This window comes from Armigeres subalbatus, chromosome 3 (assembly GCF_024139115.2).
Source record: "Armigeres subalbatus isolate Guangzhou_Male chromosome 3, GZ_Asu_2, whole genome shotgun sequence".
Lineage (NCBI taxonomy): Eukaryota > Metazoa > Arthropoda > Insecta > Diptera > Culicidae > Armigeres > Armigeres subalbatus.
The window spans coordinates 201969721-201978176 of record NC_085141.1 but is presented as its reverse complement, the minus strand read 5'-3'; the positions used below and the strand labels follow the sequence as shown (position 1 = coordinate 201978176).

At 37.2% G+C, this 8456-nt stretch overlaps 1 long non-coding RNA gene across 1 annotated transcript; it reads right to left on the bottom strand.

Annotated features, from left to right (window-relative positions):
• Window positions 1-7166: 7166 nt before the first annotated feature.
• On the bottom strand, window positions 7167-8035 carry LOC134226084 (uncharacterized). The gene is made up of 3 exons (XR_009983390.1): window positions 7519-8035; window positions 7315-7457; window positions 7167-7246 (listed from the first exon to the last, which is right to left on the bottom strand). It is a non-coding gene; the product is annotated as an uncharacterized LOC134226084 (long non-coding RNA).
• Between the last annotated feature and the right edge of the window lie 421 nt (window positions 8036-8456).

Here is an 8456-nt window from a genome sequence, read left to right as displayed (position 1 = left end):
GTAGCTAAAGCCGGAAGGGTACGATGGGCAGGACATGTTGCAAGAATGCCGGACAGCAATCCTGCAAAGATGGTGTTCGCTTCCGATCCGGTAGGTACGAGACGGCGTGGAGCGCAGCAAGCGAGATGGGCAGACCAGGTGCAAACCGACTTGGCGAGCGTGGGGCGTATCCGAGGATGGAGAGATGCGGCCTCGAACCGTGCATTGTGGCGTCAAATTGTTGATTCAGTGTTATCTGTTTAGATGTTCACTAAATAAATTAAAATACATGAAAAGATAATTAATAGCATTTTTCGTCTGTCGAATTATGCTAAAGAATACAGCCATTTAATTTCTGGCAACGCTTCCGAAGCGTTTCCCGATGAAAACAAATCCTATCCATGCTGTGCGCGTACAAGAGAAAGATGATCAAACGTCAGCAAGCTCTATTACCCATTGACATTAGTGCTGTCCAATGAGCAGCTCGAAGTAGCTCGAAGTTGTTCCCGTCCTGCTCGTTCTTTTTTGTCAACAAATGGGCAAGAGAGGGATAGGAAGAACTTCGAGCTACTTCGAGCTGCTCATTGGACAGCACTATTGTCTTCATTGCTACTCTACACATCGTCAATGACGCGCACGACGTTAGCTTTCGTCGTGTAACCAAATCGTCCTGACGACATCGAAGAACGAAGACTTCATACCCACAGAGAGAAATAAAATTGTGCTTTTGAGAATATCACACTTTCGTTTTGAAAGTTGCTCATTTCTAGTAATTTTGGGTAGCGAAATTTTTACTGTGAGTATAAAACTTTCTATTTGAAAGTTTTATTATCAATGAAACATTGTTGATTTGAAAGCGGAAAATTTTCGACTGAAAGATTAAAAATTGTCAAGTGATCCTTTCATTTTTCTCGATTTGGCAACATTGGCAGTAAATAATAATTTTCTGGCAACTAATCGAGCTGTCATCGTCGGTCATCGTTTGGACTCGGAAAATCAATCCCGTTTTGAGAAAACACCATAAGTAGAGGGCATACATTATTTCTTTCGAGCAAGTAAATTGAACCACAGGTAAATATTTCCTGACACTCTTCTTTGCAATAAAATCTTCATTGATTTGTATTTTATTTATTAATTTTCGTAGACGGAGCCGAGGACGGAGCATCGGAGTTCCCAGGATGTTTAACATAGGCCTGCTACTAACTCCATATCAAACAGAGGACGAAATCATAAAATTGCATCATCGCGAAGTTGACAGCCGCCGCGCGCCACCCCAAAACATGACTCTGAAGCTCCAACCACCCCGATACGCATAAAAGGAAAATAATAATATGTAAACCGAAGAATGGTGATTTCCAAATGATAATAAAGATAATAATACCAACAAAATCATCAAATTTTAATGTTTTTAATTTTTTGGAAAACTTAAATAAAAAAAAATCATATGTGAAATCGACAATGAACACAACTTGTTGGTTTGAAAGTATTACTTGTTAATACTAATGTAAAATTCAGCTTTCATTTTGAGAGGTAAATGTTATTTTGAAAATATTCCTCTTGTCAAAGTTTGTCTCGAGGTGACATTTTTTGCATTGGTAGATTTAACAATCCTATACTTTCTACTGAAAATCACTAACGAATTTTCTTAATTTTACCAACGTTCTTTTAATTTTACCAACGATTTTTTTTTGTGTGCCGTTATCCTTCAAGCGGTAGCTGCCATGCGAAGATTTTTACCAATGAATTATTGGCAGTGGCTGATTTTCTACCCGCCGCAGCCACATCCAGGCGCTATAGTATATGCACAAAATAGCCAGCAAGAGTTAACCGCCAGAAATTTGTATGGCGAAAGACATCTAACGCTGGTTTTCTCAAAATTAGGAACTTTTCATGAAAAACTATTTGGTACCGGTTATGAGGGATGGTATCCGCTACTACGCCTACCAAATATTTTTTCGATTAAAGTGCTTAATTTTGAGAAATCGAACCTTAGATGCCTTTCGCCATACTGATTTCAGAAAGTTAACTCCTAGTGTGCCGCTGTAAGCACGCTCAAAGCAGTCGATTCATTCTTTGTAATAATGAATTTGAAGCAACGTATGAAAGCGTTATGAATGTTATCGATACATTTATGTTACTAAATTTCCTAAATAGTTTATTTGAGACGCTATTATGTTTTTAAACAGTCCGTCTATAATCTGGGTGGTGCGAATAGAATCGATTTGGTTGTCAAACTGACGCCAAACTTTTCTATTGTGCCGGAGCCAAACATTGAAGATTGTGGTTATGTTCGTTTCTGATCTTATATTGAGAAGTATTGTTATTATTTGTGGAAAAAAATAAAAATAAACTTTGTTTGAGTTTTTTATTTTTTGTAACAAATATTTCCACATTATATTTCGAGTGGAAAATTAATAGGAATGGTAATAAAAAGCACTTGTGTCGAAATTTCACGAGTTGTTCCCGTCCTGCTCGTTCTTTTTTGTCAACAAATGGGCATGAGCAGGACAGGGAGAAACTTCGAGCTACTTCAAGCTCTCATTGGACAGCACTATTATTTCGTTTGTGTTACCCAAAGCTTTTCGAAATTAATAATGCTGTCCAATGAGCAGCTCGAAGTTGTTCCTGTCACGCTCATGCCCGTTTGTTGACAAAAAAAGAACGAGCAGGACGGGAACAACTTCGAGCTACTTCGAGCTGCTCATTGGACAGCACTAATAAGAGTGTTTGGTTTTATGGATGTATTTTCAAACCAAGCGGATTTAAAAGCAGTGGAAGGGTGCTTACTTTATCAAGACAGGGTAATAATGTCCAAAAAGCTGCAAGATAATGTGTTGAAACCAGGGCTGACAATAGTCATTCTCGTCGTATGAAGAAAGCGAAAAAAATTTAGTCTTCGTCATAACATTGCACGACGCAACACCTATTCGTTTTCTTCGCGCTGCATGCGTACCACGACGATAGTTGCGCAGCCAAAAGTTATGACGATTTTCGATTTTCGTCGTCACTTCTTCACACAATTGTTTGCACGTCATTATAGACGGACTGTTTAAAAACATAATAGCGTCTCAAATAAACAAATAGTAGGAAATTTAGTAACATAAATGTATCGATAACATTCATAACGCTTTCATACGTTGCTTCAAATTCATTATTACAAAGAATTGGTAAAAATCTTCGCATGGCAGCTGCCGCTTGAAGAATAACGGTATGAAGTCTTCGTTCTTCGATGTCGTCAGGACGATTTGGTTACACGACGAAAGCTAACGTCGTGCGCGTCATTGACGATGTGTAGAGTAGCAATGAAGACAATAGTGCTGTCCAATGAGCAGCTCGAAGTAGCTCGAAGTTCTTCCCATCCCTCTCTTGCCCATTTGTTGACAAAAAAGAACGAGCAGGACGGGAACAACTTCGAGCAACTGGACAGCATTAATGCAACTCGTCGCTACTGTGGCATTTCGTGCTGTGACGATGACGATTGTCAGCCCTGGTTGAAACTACTGCATGCGAACCACTCGGGAATTGTTAAAATGAAGCAGTTAGCTAGACGCACAGTTTATTGGTTCGGAATCAACAAGGACATTGAGAATTTCGTTTCTAGTTGTGAGGAATGCAATCAAATGGCAGTTGTGAAAAAACCTACTGGTAAAACTCAATGGACACCTACAAATCGCCCTTTCAGCAGAGTCCACATTGATTTCTTTCATTTTAATCATCATACATTCCTGCTTATGGTAGATACTTTTTCTAAATGGGTCGAAATTGACTGGATGAGGAAAGCCCCAAACGCAATACAACGGAACGGCGACGGAAACGGCAAATTTGACAGAAAATATATGGGCTAACTGTCAAATTTTCCGTTTCCGTCGCCGTTCCGTTGTATTGCGTTCGGGGCTGAAAAGGGTGCGGATTGTGCCAAAGTTTTGAAAAAGTTAATCGCATTTTTCGCTCGGTTTGGATTGCCTGATATTTTGGTATCAGATGGAGCTCCCCCTTTTAAATCATATACATTTGTTGACTTTCTAAAGAAGCAGGGAATTAACGTACTTAAAAGTCCTCCATACAACCCATCTAGTAATGGGCAGGCAGAGAGGTTGGTTCGGACAGTAAAGGAAGTTTAAAAAAAAAACCTATTGGAACCTGTCATTGGAAGATCAAATCAATTTATTTTTGATTAATTATAGAAATAGCTACTTGACGAGTGACGGAGAGTTTCCGTCAGAGAAAATATTCACCTTCAATCCAAGCCAATTATGGACTTGCTCGATCAAAAAAAAAAAAAAAATTTAAAAATTACCTTGAACCCCTACCAGCCAATGATGCGAATAAGCTAGAGGGTACTGGAAATACCAAAGAGTCGGAAGCATGACTCGATGGATAATCTGATGGCTGGTGATTTGGTTTGGTATAAGAATAGCAACCCGCATCACCCTATTCATTGGACTAAGAGTACTAACGGTTCTTCAAAAATATCTTCCAAACTTGAAACGTTCGCCTAACGGCTCATCGCCACCAACTGCGGGTAGCTACTGATCGGACGTCCGCGAAACCGAATCGGACGTTGTCCTTGGCTAACAGAAATGAGGAGCTGCTTGATGGCAGTGAAGAAGAAGAAGGGGGCGATCCTACGTCCCACCAGGGAGCGTCACAAAGCAAGCGGAAACGGAATAGATCGGGGCATGTTTACAGTCTACGCCGCTACTACGGCGATCAAAGCGGAAGCGTATACGGCAAAGGTCGACGCGGATTTTCATTATAGCTAATTACTACACATGGAGTGTTATTGGGGAATTCGGAAGTAGTTAAAGGAAAATGTTTGTTGGATTATTATCATTACAAGTTTTAAATTGTTCGAATCAATATTTTAATAGATTAATAGCTTAAGGATTGTAACCCCAAGAGGTATAATTTAAATGGGGAAGAATTGAGATATACGCCAATGACGTTTCGGAAAGAAACAGAAGATTATATCTTCTGATACCTATTGGTTTCCTTATAGGTTTCCTAACAATAAACATCGCTGTTTGCCGACATTCGTTATTCGGCTATCGAACTATCTCCTCACTTAAATAGTAGCTCCGAAACCATTCTTTATCACGAACTGGACATCCTCCTCCTCTTCGGACATCCAACTCCTCTTCAGTCCAGTGTAATGTTTTTTTTTGTTGCAATTCATATTTCCGCTGTGTTTATGGAAGGTTCAAGAGAAACGACGGAGTATTATAATTTTAGGTTCTCAATTAAAAGCCCAAGTATCTTATTTTTTAAAGTTCCGTAAAAAATCAACATTTCTTTGGAGTACAAAAAAATGTCACAAAAAATATGTGTCAGAAATGTGTCCACCTAATAATATTCTTTTAATTCCTAGAATTTCGTACAGAATTCCAAAGTTTCATTCAGAGTCCCATATACTCAAAATATTGTCTGATACACCCAACCAGCGGATGGCAGATTTTAATACAGTTGCGCAACCTTACAAAAACTGTTTAAAAATTTAGCATACACAATAGAGTGGGGCGTCATGGTCATTTTTTCAAATCAATGGTTTTTCGAAGCCATTCTGGGTCCTGAACAACTGTGCAGAATTTGGGACCGATTGGTTGCTTCCTCGCTTTCCGCATCGCGTTTGAAGTTTGTATGGAAATTAGTATGGGAGAACGTATATTTTTGCATTTCTACTACTAGAGGTTTCAGATCATTGTAAACCAAGTGGTACATTGCGTTAAAGTATAACCCAAAGGATGCCGAAAAACTTTGCTGAAGAAGGCACGTTGCTGGAACGTCCACGAAAAAATTTATAACGCTGCGAAGATTGAGTGTTCAAACCATATGCAAACCTGCCAGCACTGCCGAACTACGTAGACCAATAATTTAACTGAGTGTTATTTCAAAATAATTGTACTTATAGGGCTTTAGAGCAAATGGGAGCTATTCGGAATCATTTCACAAAGAAAAAAAATCCGACAAGAAGAAAGATGGGTTTTGCCCTTTGATAACCATTAGAAATACTAGAATAAGAGATCGGCGAAGACGCCATCTTGTTTCCAATCGAACCGTCAAAAGCAGTTCCAATTCGACTTGTTTACTTTTTGCTTCCATAAGAAGCAAGCAAAAAGTTCAAGTGCTGCCAGTGTTATTTTCACGATTTCATGCATTTTCATACGTTGCCATTTCTACAGTTTTTCACTCCGCCGGTCTCTGGTTATAGGGTTGCTAATAACCATAGGTCGTCCGGTAGTGCTGGCAGAAACATTGATTTCTTGCATATGGTTTGAACAATCAATTTTCGAAACGTAATAACATTTTTTGTAGACCTTCCAGCTATGTACCTTCTTCGGCAAAGTCTTTCGGCATCTCCCAGACTATATGCTAACGTATTGAGTCACGTGATTGATGATAAATTGAAGCCGCTAATAAAGAAAATGTAAAAAAGTACGTTTTCCCATACTAATCTCCATGTAAATTAAAACGCGATACGCCATGCGGGGTCGCAACCAATCGAGCCCATATTTTGCACAGTTGATTGGGGTTGCGATTCAGAAAAACCTTGATGTCACTTGATCAGACTAAGTTTGCGTTTTTCCACACAACTGCGCCCCACTCTAATATACAATTTCGGAAGATTTTAATACAACTGTTGTATTGAAATCTTACAGATTTGTATTGTTTTAATACAATATCTGTATAAAAAGCTGACAGAATTGTAATATATTTTATACAATAATAAATTGTCAGATTTGTTTTTTGGGTGTACTAATAAAAATCATGATTGCGGAAGAATAATCACCCTGAGTACACAGAAAGAAAAAAACACTATTAAAATTAAAAAAAACGTTGGTGAAAATAAAAAGTTGCGTTGGTTCTTTTTCGTAGAGAGTTGCGAATGTTCAAAATAAAAGTACGTTAACTTTTGCAACAACCATGGTATGAAAGTAGCTTGCCGTTCTGAAATTAAAAGTTCGAACTTTTAAAAATAAATTGTGGAACTGTCAAATGAAATGATTGCACTGTAAAAATAGTATGTAATTTTTAGTTATTAATCGAAAATTTCCCAAACCTGCCAACCCACCCCTTCCCACGGGGTTTCCTCCATTTTATTTTAAATAACAGTTTCATTTGTATTCATGAGAAAATTCTTTTATTTATATATTCCATTTTGAACTTACAGCATTACTATTCTGTGGCCATGTGTATAGACTGTTCCTATTCTGCTTTTCCGTCGGTAAACCATTTGTTTCCAAATTTTGTTTCGTCTGCATTTTTAGACCTATAGAGCAAATTCAAGTTTTATTACGATCAAGTTTAAAAGATGTCTAATAAATCATGCAAACAAACCTGTTGATCGGCTTCCACTCGATGGCAATATACAATTTTGAGAAAAAATGCCCACTTTTTGTATCCGCTTAGTGCTGAAAAAGGTTGTTTTTTTCCTTCGATAAACCATCTGGATATAAAAAATTCTTTCGCCGGCATCGATTCTGTAAAAAGAATTACTGGTTCTGATCACAAAACTTAAATTGTAATTTCAATCAAACGAACCTGCTTTAGTATCCGATTATTTGAGATCTGCATTCCCCCGTTGGAATCCGGTTAGCGTTTCAGAAGTCACCCAGTTTCGGATACTTCTGTTTTGCGATGACGGAATAAAAATACACCGATAACTCCGAATGCTTAGACGAGATGAATACACAGTGAGAAATGTATTCGAAAGTTAAGTATAAATGAAATTGCATTTTATATAAATAACTTGTTGCTAATTTGATTGTCCTTATGCATGATAACAGTTGAAAGCGGTTGAAATGTAATTAAATAAGTATTAATACATATTTTGCCATCACTTGAAATGCCTTTTTTGCCCAAGTTTACCACTTGATGTGAAATGAGTAATACATTTATTTTTTTCTTAAGGTGTCCCAATCTAAAATTTTGTGCTGAGCTTTTAATATGTGATCTGACAGTTCGACAATTTTTATGGGGAAAGTATGAACTTTTAAATGTATAATTGAAAGTGACAAAAAATACTTTAAAAACAAATAATTGACTTTTGCGATGAACAATTCAACTTTAAATTTTACGAAAATAAATCACTTTTTTAATTCTAAAGTAGAACATATTTAGAAAAACAGTATTATTTTTTGTGTGTAATACATTTATTTTTTTCTTAAGGTGTCCCAATCTAAAATTTTGTGCTGAGCTTTTAATATGTGATCTGACAGTTCGACAATTTTTATGGGGAAAGTATGAACTTTTAAATGTATAATTGAAAGTGACAAAAAATACTTTAAAAACAAATAATTGACTTTTGCGATGAACAATTCAACTTTAAATTTTACGAAAATAAATCACTTTTTAATTCTAAAGTAGAACATATTTAGAAAAACAGTATTATTTTTTTGTGTGTAGGCCTTGACCAGACAGGACGGTTTGTTTTTCGCCTCTGACATTGTGTTCCCACAAATTCGAAGTTTTGAAAATTT